Source organism: Herpailurus yagouaroundi, unplaced genomic scaffold (genome assembly GCF_014898765.1).
Source record: "Herpailurus yagouaroundi ecotype Mexico unplaced genomic scaffold, PumYag 191, whole genome shotgun sequence".
In the NCBI taxonomy this organism is placed as follows: Eukaryota; Metazoa; Chordata; class Mammalia; order Carnivora; family Felidae; genus Herpailurus; species Herpailurus yagouaroundi.
This window is the reverse complement of record NW_024412422.1, coordinates 7,160,825-7,175,890: the sequence shown is the minus strand read 5'-3', so window position 1 is coordinate 7,175,890 and position 15,066 is coordinate 7,160,825. Positions and strand designations below refer to the sequence as shown.

The 15,066-nt window shown below is 50.4% G+C and overlaps 1 protein-coding gene and 1 long non-coding RNA gene across 2 annotated transcripts in view; both read right to left on the bottom strand.

Moving 5' to 3' along the window:
* SPRING1 (SREBF pathway regulator in golgi 1) overlaps positions 1 to 15,066 on the bottom strand; it is a 122,756-nt gene that overhangs the window by 30,841 nt on the left and 76,849 nt on the right. The gene's annotated exons all lie outside the window — the stretch shown is intronic.
* On the bottom strand, positions 1,065 to 4,433 carry LOC121010284 (uncharacterized). The gene is made up of 2 exons (XR_005781076.1): positions 3,951 to 4,433; positions 1,065 to 2,656 (listed from the first exon to the last, which is right to left on the bottom strand). It is a non-coding gene; the product is annotated as an uncharacterized LOC121010284 (long non-coding RNA).

The window sequence follows — 15,066 nt, the reverse complement described above, 5'->3', positions numbered from 1 at the left end:
CTGGGGTTATAGCAATTAAAGACCATTATGATCTGGGAGAGGCTGGAGAGGCCCCTTAGAAAGAACCTGGAAGACCTGGCTTAGGGGTTTGGATTCTGCAGAATCACCCTCTCTTCCCACCTACCCTGCACATGTTCTCTCTCTTTCCCTCAGCCAAAAGGAAGTCTGAACCCTGACCTTCCTAATCTGATGCTGTTGTCACCATTCTCCCGGACTTCAAAATAATAGATTTTTCACAGGTGGAAAAGATGCCACGAGACCTTTGCTCATCTATAAAATGTGGGTAATGATAGCACCGACCTTATATGGTTTGCTGTGAGGATTCAGAGAGAACGTGCAGAAGGTGTCTGCTATTATACTGTGGGGTGTTAATAGCTTAGGCTCCAGGGTCCGTAGGGTTGAGCCCAAATTCTGGCTGTGTCACTCACTAGCTCTGTGACTGCGGGCAACTGATTGATGTCTCGGTTATAATTCCTCATCTGCAAAAGAAGGACAATGCCAACCACAGAGGTCCTTTGGCGGGGGGGGGGGGGGCGGGGCACTAAGAGAATGTCTAGGATGCACTCATTAATTATCATTTTATTCTTTCCATTGACAAATGAGGAGAGTTAGGCTCAGAGAGGGCAAGTGCCTTGCCCAAGGTCACAAAGCAAGTTGGTGGCAATCCCTCACACAGGCAGCTTCCTGTAGGATCCGAGATCCAGTTGACTTCCTGGCTGGAGTTCCAGGAACTGGAACCTGAGACTGTGCAAAGTGCTCCCCCTTTGTAGGCTGTTTTCCTGTGTGAAGGGCAAGGTGGCATCCCCCACCTGCAGCCCACAATTCCGCCTTGGTGGCCACCGCATCCCAGGATTGTGCAGCTCTACCTGCTGAGGAATCAGATGGCACCAGCAGACGGTCTCTCCATGCTACTGGAGCCTGCATCGCTCCCATCATTTATTTTGGACAGGACACAAGACGGGATATCAAAGGAATCAGCTGCTGGTCAGAGGAAACAGCAAAGGGGCCAGAACTCCTCCCGGGGGCTTCTAGGAGCAGCGTAAACACTCCGTGCGAGTCGGAAGTTGGCTCCTCCATTTTAATCCCACTTTATGAACCAAAATTACATCGATTCAAAGATATGAGTCATGCTGTCTTCTTGGTATGAAGCTTTTAATGAAAATAAAGTTATATGTACATTTGTTTTATTGGGGGTAACGTTAAGATTGGAGAGCCTCGAGCAACAGTTAAGGCCAAGGAGAGAGTCGGGACTCCTGGCTCCCCACCTTCCAAGAAGACAAAGGATGACCTTAAACACATCTACTCAGGGTTTTATTTTTCCATCACGCTCTGCTGAATAATTGAGCTTTTCAGACCCCTCTGGCCCAGATGCCGGTGTGAATAAAGCCTTCTTTTGCTCACGGCACAACACAGGCGTCCCGTAATGTCCAGCCAATGAACCCACAAGATTCCAGCCATTATTCAAGCCTATGGACACTACTGCAATGAAGAGATGATGGTCCCCAACATGCTTTAACAGTAAGAGTGCTTAAGGAGGAGTTCCCGGGGACAGTGGCTCGTAAGGGCCATGGATGTCAGAGTTGGCTGGCTTCCATTCTGGGTGGGAGTGACCAGGAGGTCAGCGATGGATTGATACTGACATTTTCCTTGGCAGGAAGGCACAGTGGAAAGAACAATGACTCCACGGTCAGGAGACCAGGGGTCAGATCCCAGCTGCCCGTCCAAGTCTGGCCTCAGTTTCCCTGATGGGCATCTTCAGGAGCCCATCCTCCAAGTTTTTGTTTTGTTTTTAATGGACTTTAGCTTTTAGAGCAGATTCAGAGTCACAGCAATACTGAGCAGAAGGTATGGAGATTTGCCATGTAAGACCCTCTTCTCTCCTACACACAGAGCCTCTCCCACTATCAACATCCCTCACCAGATGGCACCTTTGTTACAATCGATGAACCCACACTGACACATCATTATCACCCAAAGCCCGTTGTTAACATTCGGGCTCATTCTTGGTGGTTGGTGCACATTCCAAGGGTTTGGGCAAATGCATAACGACGCCATCATGATGGTATCATATGGAATAGTTTCACTGCCCTGAGAGTCCTCTATGCTCTGCCTGTTCATCCCTCCCCACGACCCAACCCCTGGCCACTGCTGATCTGTTTTTTACTGTCTGCATAGTTTTGCTTTTTCCAGAATGTCCTATAGTTGGAATCCTACAGCACGCAGTCTTTCCAGATTGGCCTCTTTCACTTAATAATATGCATTTCAACCTTTTCCATGTCTTTTGTGGCTTGATAGCTCATTTCCTTTTAGCGCTGAATACTATTCCATTGTGTGGATGGACCACACCATGGCTTATTTACCCACTCCCCTACACAAGGGCATCCTGGTTGCTTCCAAGCTTTGACAATTATGAATAAGGCTGCTATAAACATCCACGAGCAGGCTTTTGTATGGACACAAGTCTTTAACTCTCCAAGTTTCAAACCGAACCGGCTGTGTCCCGGTTGTACAGCATCCTCCTGACAGTCCGCAGACGCTGGGTAGGGCGAGGGAATTTCCTCTGGTTGGGGAGATCACACGGGCCGCTGGAATCATAGTGGAGAATAGCAGGGAAAGGGCTGAAGTGGAAGCCAGAGGGAAGGAATTGTCTTTCCGCCTATGGGAAAGAGCAACCTTTTGTTCAACCAGTTTTTCATAGCAAAACCCAAAGGTGATCAAGGAACCCCCCCCCCCCACCTCCAATCAACTACTATTGTTAGGTGCATAACAATAGAATTGCCCGCCACTTCAGCCTGTCTGGGATTCAAAAGTGCTTTTTGAATGCTAATCCATTCATCTTCCGAGTAACCCTGGAAGCATTCCATTAGGCAAAATCTGTATTATTTTTACCAAGACAAAATATGTAGTGCCATTCTCTTGATGGAAAAAAAATAATCAAGCTATGATCTGAAAAGAATAATGGAGAGAAAATGCTGGAGGTGGTCTGAGCTCACACTGACAGTCTGAGTAACTCCCACACCTAAGTGCGGCACCCAGACCTCTGCCTTGGTGGGAAGCATTGCTTTTGAAGGGTCACAGCCCTGGAAACACCTTCTGACAGCCTGAGTACCACGGGGCCCTGGGAAGCTCTTAGGTTCAGTGAGCTTGAGTCTCCTGAAATAATATTATTCTATTATTCTTGGCTACGCAGCTGGCTTACTTGCTGGGTGACTTTGGGGAATCATGTAACTTCTCTGCTTTCGTTGCTTGTAAATGGGTTCATTGTATTTGCCCATCTCATGGGACGCCCACCTCCTGGCCAGCAATCACCAACTGGTGACCGACTTTGCAAATAGCAAATGAGTGCCCAAGGCTGGGGGGACCTGGGGCAATGCAAGTCTGGGGTAAATGCACAAGCTTCTGAGGCAGGAAGACCTGAGCTCAAATCCCAGCCCTGTCGCTTGATGACCGTGTGACCTTGGGTAAGTCAACCGGCCTCTCTGAGCTTTCATTTCTTGTTCCATGAACTTGGAAAGCCTGGTCTCTTAAGGTTGCTGTAAGGACTAAATGAAGCATCTGGCATTTAGCAGGTGCTTGACAAAGGCAGCTATACTGACGGCCCGTCACTTCCCATCAGGTCTTACAGACTTAATGCAATGTTTCCAAAACGTGCAGTTACTTGTACCACTTAAGGGAAACAAGAAGAGAATTTTAGTGCGTACACAAACATTTTTCAACGTGTGGGATGAGGAATGAATAGAAGAGACGCATCAAACTTGTGATTTTTATGACTGTGGCTGATGAGGACATGGTGAAGTTCTTAGAAGGTGAGTCAACTTTAAAATTACAGGAAATAAGCAATTGTACAGTCGTGCACGGATAGGGTGAAAACAGTTTCAAGGTGCTATAGGAAACCCACAAATGGCTGACAGCAAAGGAATAAGGGCTCCGGACGAGGAGCAGGTTCTGACCTTGGGTTTGCACTCATCAGTCATATGCCTGCAGCCAGGCTCCGAAGTCTCTCTGAGCCTCGGTTTCCCTGTGTGTGAAATGGGATAGTAATACCTAGGAGGGTAAAAAGGAAACAAGCGAAAACAAAAGCTCCTGGACAAAATGGCAAAAGCACAGCCCAATCAGTATTAGCGGTTTTCTCATTATCCCTAATGTGTGGCTCGACAGAGAAGCAGCTACACCTAGCTGCCACGTGGTAAGACTGTAACAGATGAAGTTGAAAATCAAGGACGGCTTCAGTCCTGGGCCTGCCATCCACCTGCCCGTGGCCTCGGGTGAGCTATTGAAGGTCTTTGGGCTTTTCACGTCTTCGTCTCTGATTCAACTCAGAGGGCTGAAAAGGCCAACACGCCCCATACTCACACCCCACCCCGCAAAAGAAGCAGGCAACGTATGTGACAATACAGTCTACCAAAAAGGAAATGCAGATGGCTTTTGCACATATAAACATATTCTCTATCTCACTCGTGAGAAACATGCGAATTCAAACCACACCGGGTATGATTTTTCTCTATCATCAAATTTGCAAAGATCATGTTGACAGAGCTGTGTGGCTAAGGTATGGGGAATGGGTAGGCCCTTATATTGGTGGCGAGGAGGTAAATTGTTACCAGCCCGACGGAGGGCAATTTAAGCTTTGAGGCAGGCTGAATCGTGGGGTCCACATCCTAACCCCTGGCGTGTGTGAACGTTACCTGACATGGCAAACAGGGTGCTGGATTCAATTAAGCTGAGAATCTGGACATGATAAAATTATTCCAGGTCACCCAGGGGGGTCTGACGTAATCACAAGCATCCTTACAGGAGGGAGGCGGGAGATGAGACTCGAGAAGACAGGGGCTGACAGAGCAGGGACCGGAGCAACGTCCTTTGAAAATGGACCGAGGGGCCGCAAGCCAAGGAATGCGAGTGGCCACCAGAAGCTGCAAAAAGGCAAGGCAACGGCTTCTTCTAGAGCCTGCAGAATCAACCTGACCTGCCAACGCCTTGATTTTAGCCCAGTGGAACGGATTCTGGATTTCCGACCTCCAGAACAGTGAGAGAGTAAGGCTGCGTTTCCTCAAGTCACTCCGTGGCTAAGCAGCCACAGGAAACAAAGACAGCCTTTGGGTCAGCAACTGCTCCCTGCCAGGACTTCACGCTACAGATACAGGAGCACGATGACTACGCCCGGGTTATTCACTGATACCTGCAGCTCTGCTGTCCTGTCGACGTAGGGGCTCGGGCTGCGATCTCAGGCTGTTTGCAGGGCCTGAGTCACACCGAGGTGTGCGTCTCTCCGGCTACACGGGAACTGGCTGGGTGATGCCTCTGCCGGGCACCTTCCCTCTGCCGACCCCACATCCAGCCTTTAAATTACTGGCGGATGGCCGGGGCTGCAGGAGATTTCCAGCTGATGCCCCCAGGGTCAGGCACGAGGGAAAGTCCCCAATTACGGGACCCTGAGAAGCCCACGGGGGTGAGCCCAAGTGGAGCTCTTCTCTTTCAACAAATACAATACACACAGTCCTTTGTCTTTGCTGCAGAGACCATCTTTTTCCTGACACGTGAGAAATACTCCTGCATGATGTATTAAAATCCCTCAAAGAGGGAGTAAGAGGAAGGTAAAATAAATGTATTTCCATGACTTCAAGTACAAATCCCTGTGCAATCCTCAGAGCTGGGCTAGAGCTATTTTAAAACTAATGTTGTGCATGAGACGAACCTACTCGATTGAAAAATCTTCTGTTACAGGGTAGAGATGGGCGAGAAATCAGTGCTGCGGCTCTCGGAGTGCTTGATTGTGGTTATAAACATTACCGGCTGCATCAGCAAAGCTGCGAGAGTCGACCGTAAACCTTTTGCCGGGGGGACTCGGGAGGCAGGGCTGACAAGGCAAGTTCAAAACCGGAGCCCGTTTTACTCCCAGTCTTCCCGGGCTGGTAAAAATACCCAGCGATCTGCCCGAAGCGGGGGCGAGCAGGGGAAACCTTTCTCCCCTCTGCCTCCCTGTCCCCTGAGAGAAGAGGGGCCAGATAAGGAGGTGGGGATGGTGGGGCAGGAGGTGGATTCAACAAACCCAAGGGGCGGCGGCTCCAGCCAGACCTGGCGCCACGTGCCAGGGACGCAGAGGGGTCTCCCCCATGTTGAAGGAGCTTACATGGGTGGGGAGAGCATAGCATGGGCTTTGGAGCCACAGGGGTCTGAGTTCGGATCCCAGCTCTTCCACTTACACTCATTTGTATGGTCCTTTGTCCAAAACGTGGGACTTTGTAAGCCTCAGTTTTCCCATCTGTAAAGTGGAGCTAATAATGCCAACCTGTGGAGGCAAACCAAAAACCAGATTCTTAACTACCGAGAACAGACAGACGGTTACCAGAGGGCAGGGGGGTGGGGGATGGGTGAAATAGGTGACGGGGATTAAGAGGCAGCTTTAGAGCCAGCTTCAGAGATAATGCATGGCAAGCCCCTGGCACAGAGTGGCCCCTTTACCTATGGCAGCTGTTACGATGAGTACAGCAGCCTAACCGAGAAAGACCCTTAAAGGCAATGGGAAGTCAAACGAGGAAAAGCACATACGGTCCCGGGGCTGGATCCGCGGGGCAGCGAGTGTCAGAACAATTCTCAGGAAGGAAAGGCTCCTGCTAAGACCTCACCCGATTTCTCGTCCACAGAAAGCTCTCCCGCGCTTCCAAAGCCAGATAGATAAATGCCAGGTTCCTTCAAGCCAGCCCAGATCTGCCAGGGCTTTGTCCTTGCTTTGTTAGTGTCATTGCAATGTTCACCCCTCGGGTGTCTGCACAGTTGAACGGCATCACTCCCTCTGGGACACCCAGACAAGTGGAAAATGGCAGGTGTGTAATAAAGGATCAGAGGGTTTTGGGTGGATACTGAAGAGCGCCCTGGGTAGAGAAGGCAGGGAGGTACCAGTGGATGAGGCATTTGTATCAGTCAGAGCTCAGTCAGAGAGGCTGGGCCACCGTCCACGCCTGCACACATACATACGCTTATACGTGGAAATCTGACCTCACAAAACTTGTGGGAGCTGGCCAGCGGTCTTCGTGTCTGATGCTGGGCTTGACGTCCTCGGGGAGGGCATTAGGAAAGCTAAGAAGGATGTTCATCCGATATAAACTGGTATGATCGCCCACCCCCTCCACCCCCACCTTCAGATGCCAGCCTCAAGTGGGGTCCCCAGGCCACCGGTGCAACTGATCAACTGGCCACAAAACCGAGGGGTTCCCAAAACACATTTGGGTTCAGTAACTCATTAGAATGACCCATAAAGCTCCGGAAAGTGCTATGTCAGTGATCACAGTTTACTGCAAAGGGAAAGACACATAGGGCGAGACCCAGGAGGGTCCTGACCATGGTGCTTCCATGCTCTCTCCCTGTGGAATCAGGGCATCATCAGTGTGTTCTGCCATCAGTGTAAATCCGGGTACATCGATGTGTTTACCACCTAGGAAGGTCCTCTGGGCTTTGGTGCGTGCAGAGTTTGAAATGGGATGTGACTGCATAGGCGTGATCAATTGAATCATCAGCCATGCCATTCACTCAATCCCAGCCCCATGCCCTCCCCAGAGGTCAGGCTGGCTCAAAGCCCCAACGTGCTCACCAGGCAGTGGGTCTTTCTAGTTGACCAGCCCCATCCTGGTCAGATGGCCCCACACTGAGCCATCTCACTGCTCAGCATAAACTCAGGTATGACCCAAGCAGCGTGTCAATTAACAAAGACACTCCTCTTACATGGAAATTCCAAGGATATCAATCTCAGTCCCAGAGATAAACACAGAGGTAAAGTGGGGGAGGTCAAGAACACGCTGGAACACCATGAAGATGGACTGAAACCCATGACTGTTGTTGTTACCTCTGGTATTAGGGGTCTGGGTATTTTGAGGAAGCAGGGCCGGGGGCACCTGGGTGGCTCAGTCATTTGAGCGTCAGGATCTGGATTTTGGCTCAGGTCATGATTCCAGGGTCATTGGATTGAGCCCCATGTCGGGCTCTGTGCTGACCACGGAACCTGCTTGGTATATCCTCTCTCACTCCCTCAGTCTCCCTCTCCCCTGCTTGCTCTCTCTCTCTCTCTCTCTCTCTCTCAAATAAAATACATTTAAAAGTGAGACAATATTATATTAAAAAAAAAAAAAAAAAACCAAAGGAAGCAGGGCCCTTCATCACAGAGCTGAACACACACACCTGGCCCAGGAGGTGGTGTCTCTGGAAGGGGACCCAGGAGGAGAAGGGGTGGTTGCCACCCCAGCCGCTGCCTCCAGCCAACAAGGTGAGCCAGCAGATGAGCAACACTGAGTGTGAGCTGTGAAACGGCTACTTGTCCACCTCAACCCTCCACACCTCCTGGGACCTCTCTGGTGGCCCCTCTCATCAGAGACATACAGAACTCTCAGCCAAGGGGCAGGTGGTAAAGCCACAGTGTACGTGTGGGAACAGTGAGAAGCCAACACCAAAGCAAGGCCAACCCCAATGGTAGTGATGGAGGGCACTGATCTCCATGGTGTGAATTAAGGAGTGGTAAGAAAGATGTTTCTAGAACAACTGTGGGGCCCCAATACACTGGGATAACACTGCCTTGTCCTTTGGTCTTTAATTTTAAAGAATGCAGACATCCCGTGAGGAGAAATCATCAAGACACAAACCGCAGAGACGGGGGGGGGGGATGGGGTTCTGGCTCTTTCTCTGCGTCTAACTTGGTTTCCCATCCTTGCCTGACTCCAACTTCCAAGGCAGCAAAGCAGACTTTGATGGCTCATGGTCCACAGAATCGAGTTATTTTTTGGACTGTGTTTCTATATGAGCCAAAGGCAGACCCAGAAGCTCTGCATCTCCGTCACTGAATCCACCCACCATCCCCATGATGAGCTGGGGACCACTAGTCAGGGGCAGCCCAAGAGGGTCCAGGGCTTCCTGCAGACCCCCTGGGGATGATGGGGACTCTCCTGCCACCTCCAGGCAGCCTCTGCCTCTCAGCCATTTCACAGCCTGTTAGCACTTCTGTCAGAGAGGAGCGGAAACTCAAAATAGAAGCTTAGAGGGAAGGATAGAGGGGTGATGGGAGATGGGGAACTGAGATGACTCCTGCTTATCAGACCTTTTCAGTTATTCACTCCCTGCGTACCCGGGAATAATTAAGATCTGTACGGAAAGTCGACCCAGAGGAATTTCTGGATGAACGATAAGCTAGGGAACAGGTAGATGGATCCTACGTAGCCTCGGTTTTGCAGGAATTGTTTAATTTCAAAATTTCAGCCTGTTGCTGGGTAAAATATCTTTTTTTTTTTTTTTTTACTTAAAAAAAAAAAATATGGTCGAACTATCTATAGCCTGGAAGCCAACAACTCAGCAGTCACCCGATTCTTCTCTCCCGCTCCCCGCCCTCCCGCCCCCATCCAAGCCACTGGCAAGTCCTGGCTACAGGTCCTACCTCCAGATCACACCTCAAGCTTACTCGCGGCTCCTTCTGTATTTCCAGGGCACCCGGCTAGTCCAAACTCCGTCAGCGCTCGCCCGCGTGTTTATGATGGCTTCCCAACTGGTTCCACGTATGGTTCCCCCTGCTATCGCGGTCTTGGAACATGACATATTCTTGGCTGCCTTCTTGGAATAAAGAATTTCGATCATTCGAGCCCACCTCCTCCACGTTTTAGGAGTCTGGATGCAAATCCCCAGGCTCTCTGTGGGCCCAGGGCCCGGTCTGTCGGCCACTCCCCCCACACGCTGTGTCCAGAAGGTCTGCTTTCATTGGGGCAGGTGGCGGCAGAGACCCCCGACTGCCCGTGGCCACAAGAGCAGTGGCACTGGCCCACAGGCTGCCAGGCCAAGATGGGACCTGGGTGCTGGGGCAGTAGCAGCTGTGGGAAGCTGCGCACCCGGCCTCTGTTCAGGAGCAGCTCGTCAGGGGTTCGGGCACCAGTCACTTTGCAGGCACTGTTCCGGCAAGTGACATTGCAAGTCTGGTTCTTTCCAGTAACTTTGCGAGTGACTTCACATCCTTGAGTAAATAAATACCTCTTCTGTCTAAACTAGCCAAAGCAGATTCCGTTGCTTACCCCAAGAACTGACTAATACGGCCTCCTCGATCTGTTCTCCGGTCGGCAGTCCAGACGATCTCTTAAAAAATGAGGTCAAATCGTGCCTCCTCTACGAGGCCCTGTGTGGTGGGGATCCAGCTCAGCATGCTGGGCCCAATACACATTCTTCTCTACCTCCGGACTGTGCACTAGCTATGTCCTCTGCCTGGCAAGGTTTCCCTTCAGCACTACACATGCTCGACCCCTGGAAAGCCCCGGCAGTGTCGCCTCTACAGGAAGGCTTGCCTGGACCACCCTGCAGCCCAATGCATGGCCCCTCGTCGTGTTCCAACACACCACACTGTCATTTCTTCACTGGACTATAGACTCTATGAGGGCAGAGATCATGTTTACTCATTAACACAAGGTCCCCCAGATCTAGCACAATTCCTGATCCATTGTAATAACTCAACAGAGTTTAGGCGAATGAATGAGTTACAACGAAAGTTAGCATTTACTGAGCGACTACGTGCTAGAACTGTTTTCAGCGCTTTATATGCCTATTTATGTGCCAGATCCTCGCAATCGCCCTTTTCTCCCTATTTTACAGATGAGAAAATGGAGCACATAAAGGTTAAGTAATTCACCCGAGAGAACACAGCTAATAAAATGGGAGAGTGGAGTTTGCACCCGGATAGTCTAGCTTGAGAAACCATGGTTTCAAGTAGAGTTGCCTTGAAGAAAGGGAGGGAGGGAAGGAGGGGAGGGAGGAAGGAGGGGAGGGAGGGAGGGAGTAAGGAAATGCCTGAGTGAATGAGTGAAAAGTACTATGTAAGTCCAGTATTTCCAGAAGCAGGGTGATCTCTAGAGATTGCTTTGAGTCCTAGGACTCTATTATCTAGCTGGGCAGAAGCTGGCTGGGGCTGCTGTACTTAATGAGAATTTGCACTCATGGAGTGTTTGGGTATTTTACCAATCCCCCTGCCAGATACTGGTAAATATTAGTACATCCATGTCTCACAAGGGAATTGGGGTTTCAAACTCTGAGTCATGGATCTTTTACTGCATGCTGAATCACAGAACCTCCTGTGGAGCTCAGAGATCCCAAGGGTGAGAAAAGTTCAAGCGCACCAATTTAAACCCTGCAGGAGTAACTGGGTTGGTCCAAAGGTCTAGACTTAGGCTAAGGACAGCCCTCGGTGACACCTCATGTCACACCTTGAACACAGTCAAATGCACACATTCAGCTGAGGATTCTCTTAGCACCCCTCCCCGCCCCCCCCACCCCCCCCACCCCCCCCACCCCCGCCAAACACTTTTTGGCCTAAATGGTGAACAAGCCCAAATGCATTTTTCTTTAGCAATGGTAGGAAACACCAAAACGGCATCAGATTATGTTCTGAATAGTAGACTCTCAGTGTTTGAGTCTCTTCTGAGTATCTAGAACCATCACGTGAAGATATGGTGGAGATCACAGTTGCACTCTCTCCAGACCATTAACGAGCAAACGAATGAAATATGACACTGGCCAGAAGACTTGCGACTTTACTGTTCTGAAGATTAATAAAGCGTCTGCACAAAAATATGGACGGTGGTTTCCACAAGAGCTGCGATTCAAAGCCATCTCTGCTTTGCTCTTTGTATTTATGGTCTGTATATTTATTTCCCCTTTATATTTTTCTGCATTTTCTGAGTTTGTCGGTGTTCTTTATTGGGGAGCACATTCTAGCTGCTTTTATAGTCGGGGGAAAAATAAACCTATTTTTGAACAAGCAACCAAAAAAGGGGTTTAATAACTAATGCCAGGCACCCATCAATGTGGTAATACTGCCATTCGGTGAGCTCTACAGAGCCTCGAGGCTGAAAGGTGGGGTGGGCGGGGGGGGGGGGGGGACTCGGAACATTGCCGAATAGAGTTGGGGGGCTTGGGTAGACGCCTGCAGACCGAAGGACCCAGGGGATGCACAGAATGGGCCAACGGGGTTCAGGGCTCAGGCGGGGCATGAGGCCCCCGCCCCTTCGTAGCACTGAAAATCCCGTGTCCCTGGAAACCCTGGGTCTGGGGCACACGGGGACAGTTGGTTACCCCGCCAGGGATGTAATGAAACAACAAACCTTCGAGGCAGCTCTTGCCACCCTAAGGTGGCAAAGGTGACTTTGATCTGTCACCTTCGTGGACGTTCAGAACCCTTTAATAAAATGGCTTGTCCAAGAGGCCTGGTCTTTCCCAGGGCCTGAGAGGCCCCCTTCACTCCCTGAGAGATGACTTTATTCTCCATTTGTTTTCACAGTGGTCTCTTTAAAGCCTCAGCTGTTCCGGGGAGAGTAAATAGGTTTGAAAATTAATTATCAATTAAAGGGAGGTTAATTGGCACCAGGCTAGTCATCTATTTTGTCTGTAACTGAGGCAGTCCCCCTCCCCACCTCCCCAGAACCCGAAGACCCACGCCAGGGCTGGTGATCGTCAGCAGCACAGGATGTTCATGTGTGACCCATGGATTCATGAAAATAAGTCTTGGTGTTTACGCGGTAACTTTCCCCTGTTGGAAGGTGACTTCTGTGGTTTTTGATTTTCCAGCTCATCAGTAGGTAAGCCAGCCTTCTAGGTGGGCTTACCAAATTAAAAAAAAAAAAAAAAAAAGTGGCTCGTGAATATTTTTATTGGCATAAAGATTTTTCACCAGTCCTGCTGCACTTAGGGAAATTAGCAGGATAGAGTAAGTGAAAGTCGCAAGGCCCTAAAGGAACAGCACCTTGGCCACCGGGTGGGTATTTTCCCCTGTAATTAACATCCCGCACATCTTCTCCTGTCCTGATTTCAGTTAAACTCAGTCTGATTTCTTCTAAACTCTCGAAAGGTGATCCTGTGCCTTCCTTGCTCCTACCGGGAGAGGCACAGGATCCCTTCAGGAGGGGAAAAGGCTGTGGTTTGGGTTAATAACGATCCTTTGCTGAATTCGTCATGTGACCTCATCGTTAATGAATATTTATAGGGAGCTGGTTGGGAGCATTTGCAAATGAAGTTCAGACCAGACAGGTGAGCACTTGTGAGCAAGACAATTACGTCATCCAGTGTTACGATGTACATGCATATTAAAATAGATCAAACTGCAAACAGGACCCAAGGGGATAGGGGCCAGCTCCTCTCTGCATTCTGTCACCAACCCAGAATGCCTTAAAATGCAGAAAACAGGACTTGAAAAAGCCATGCGTCATTTGGGTGTTCTGGGAATATCAACCTATGATCTGAAACACAGCGACTCTCTTAGGAGTAAGTGTTGTGTACAAGATGCTAGTGCTGGGCAAAAACATCACACTTGGGAACTGCCCTAGAGACATGGCCATGCCTCCTCCCTGCTCTCTCACCTCCTGGCCTTCGGCCAGACCCGGATGGGGAGACCTACGCACCAGTGCTGGTGAGGGATCGTGTCGTCGGAGCACCTCGTGAAGTCTCTCTCAGCCACTGTGTCAGGCACAGGAGGCTGGTGTTAGCCCCACTGAGCACAGGGGAAGAGGGACTAAGTGGCTTGGGTAGGGGGATCAGGCCCAGCGGAGAGAGGAAAAGCCAAGTTCTGCCTGTGGCTACCTATAGTCCGCACCTGCTGTGGTTTCTTCCTCTCCGTCCTCAGTCCTCCCTTCGCCCCCCCGGGGTCCTCTCTTCTTCGTTGCATCCCTTAAACCGGGTGTTTCAACCACAGCATTATTGACACATAGGACAGGTAATTCTCTGTCATCAGAGGGTGTCCCGTGCAACCCAGAATGTTCAGCAGGTCCCTCGTCTCTGCCCACTAGATGCCAGTCACACAAGTTGTGACAACCACACACGTCTCCAGACATTGCCACATGCCCCCAGGGCACAAAAGCCCCACCAGTCGGGAACCTCTGTCTTAGAATGACCAGCGACACTGAAAGGTGTTGGCTCAGCATACTGGGGACACTTGCACCGGATCCCCCTCCTCAGCCCTCGGTTCTCCTCAGACCCCGAAGCTACATTTGGATCCCACGTGATCATCCCAAGTCTCTCCAGGAGGTGCCCACTTTGTTCTCAGTTTCACCTCCTCCCCAGCTGACACCAGGGTACAAATTTCTCCATAGACAAGGTGCCCCTGTAATTTCCTGCCCAAACCAGGGATCCTTCTAAGAGCGAAAGGGTGCGGCATTAATAATTACCCTGGGATGACAGATGTACCACCGAGACTGTCCTGGTCAAATGGGGACATATGGTCACCAGAACATAAGCCCCTTCTTACAAAGGAAAGGACGCACTTCCTCCTGCATCTAAAGTCTCACAAGGAGACTTTCCCGACTTCCCATTCAACCCCCGAGTCTCCAGCTTCGCTCATCCGAGTTGGGCTCACCAGCTCATCCTTTGAGGAAGAGCTCATCGGGGGAGCCTAAGGAAACAGACGAGCATGAGAGTTTTGGTAAAAGATCTCGACTAGCCCCTGTTCGCCGCAGCGTTACGCTCACCAAAAGGTGGGCGAAGCCCAAGCGTCCCCTGACGAGTGAATGGATAACAAGACGAGGACGCGTGTACAATGGAATATTATTAGGGCATTAAAAGGAAGGGAATGCTGGGGCGCCTGGGTGGCGCAGTCGGTTGAGCGTCTGACTTCGGCCAGGTCACAATCTCGCGGTCCGTGAGTTCGAGCCCCGCGTCAGGCTCTGGGCTGATGGCTCAGAGCCTGGAGCCTGTTTCCGATTCTGTCTCTCCCTCTCTCTCTCTGCCCCTCCCCCGTTCATGCTCTGTCTCTCTCTGTCCCAAAAATAAATAAAAACGTTGAAAAAAAAAATTTAAAAAAAAGGAAGGGAATGCTGGCGCCTGCTACAACATGCATGAATCTTGAAGACATGCGAAGTGAACTAAGCCACACACGAAAGGGCAAACGCTGTATGATTCCACTCATGTGCAGGCACCCACAGGGGTCAAAATCACAGAGAGAAAGCGGAATGGAGGTTAGTGTCAGCAGCTGGTGGTGAGTTAGTGTTTCCTGGCCATGGGGTTTCAGTTCTGCACGATGAGAAAGTTCCGGAGGCGGGTGGTAGTTGCACGACAACGTGAACA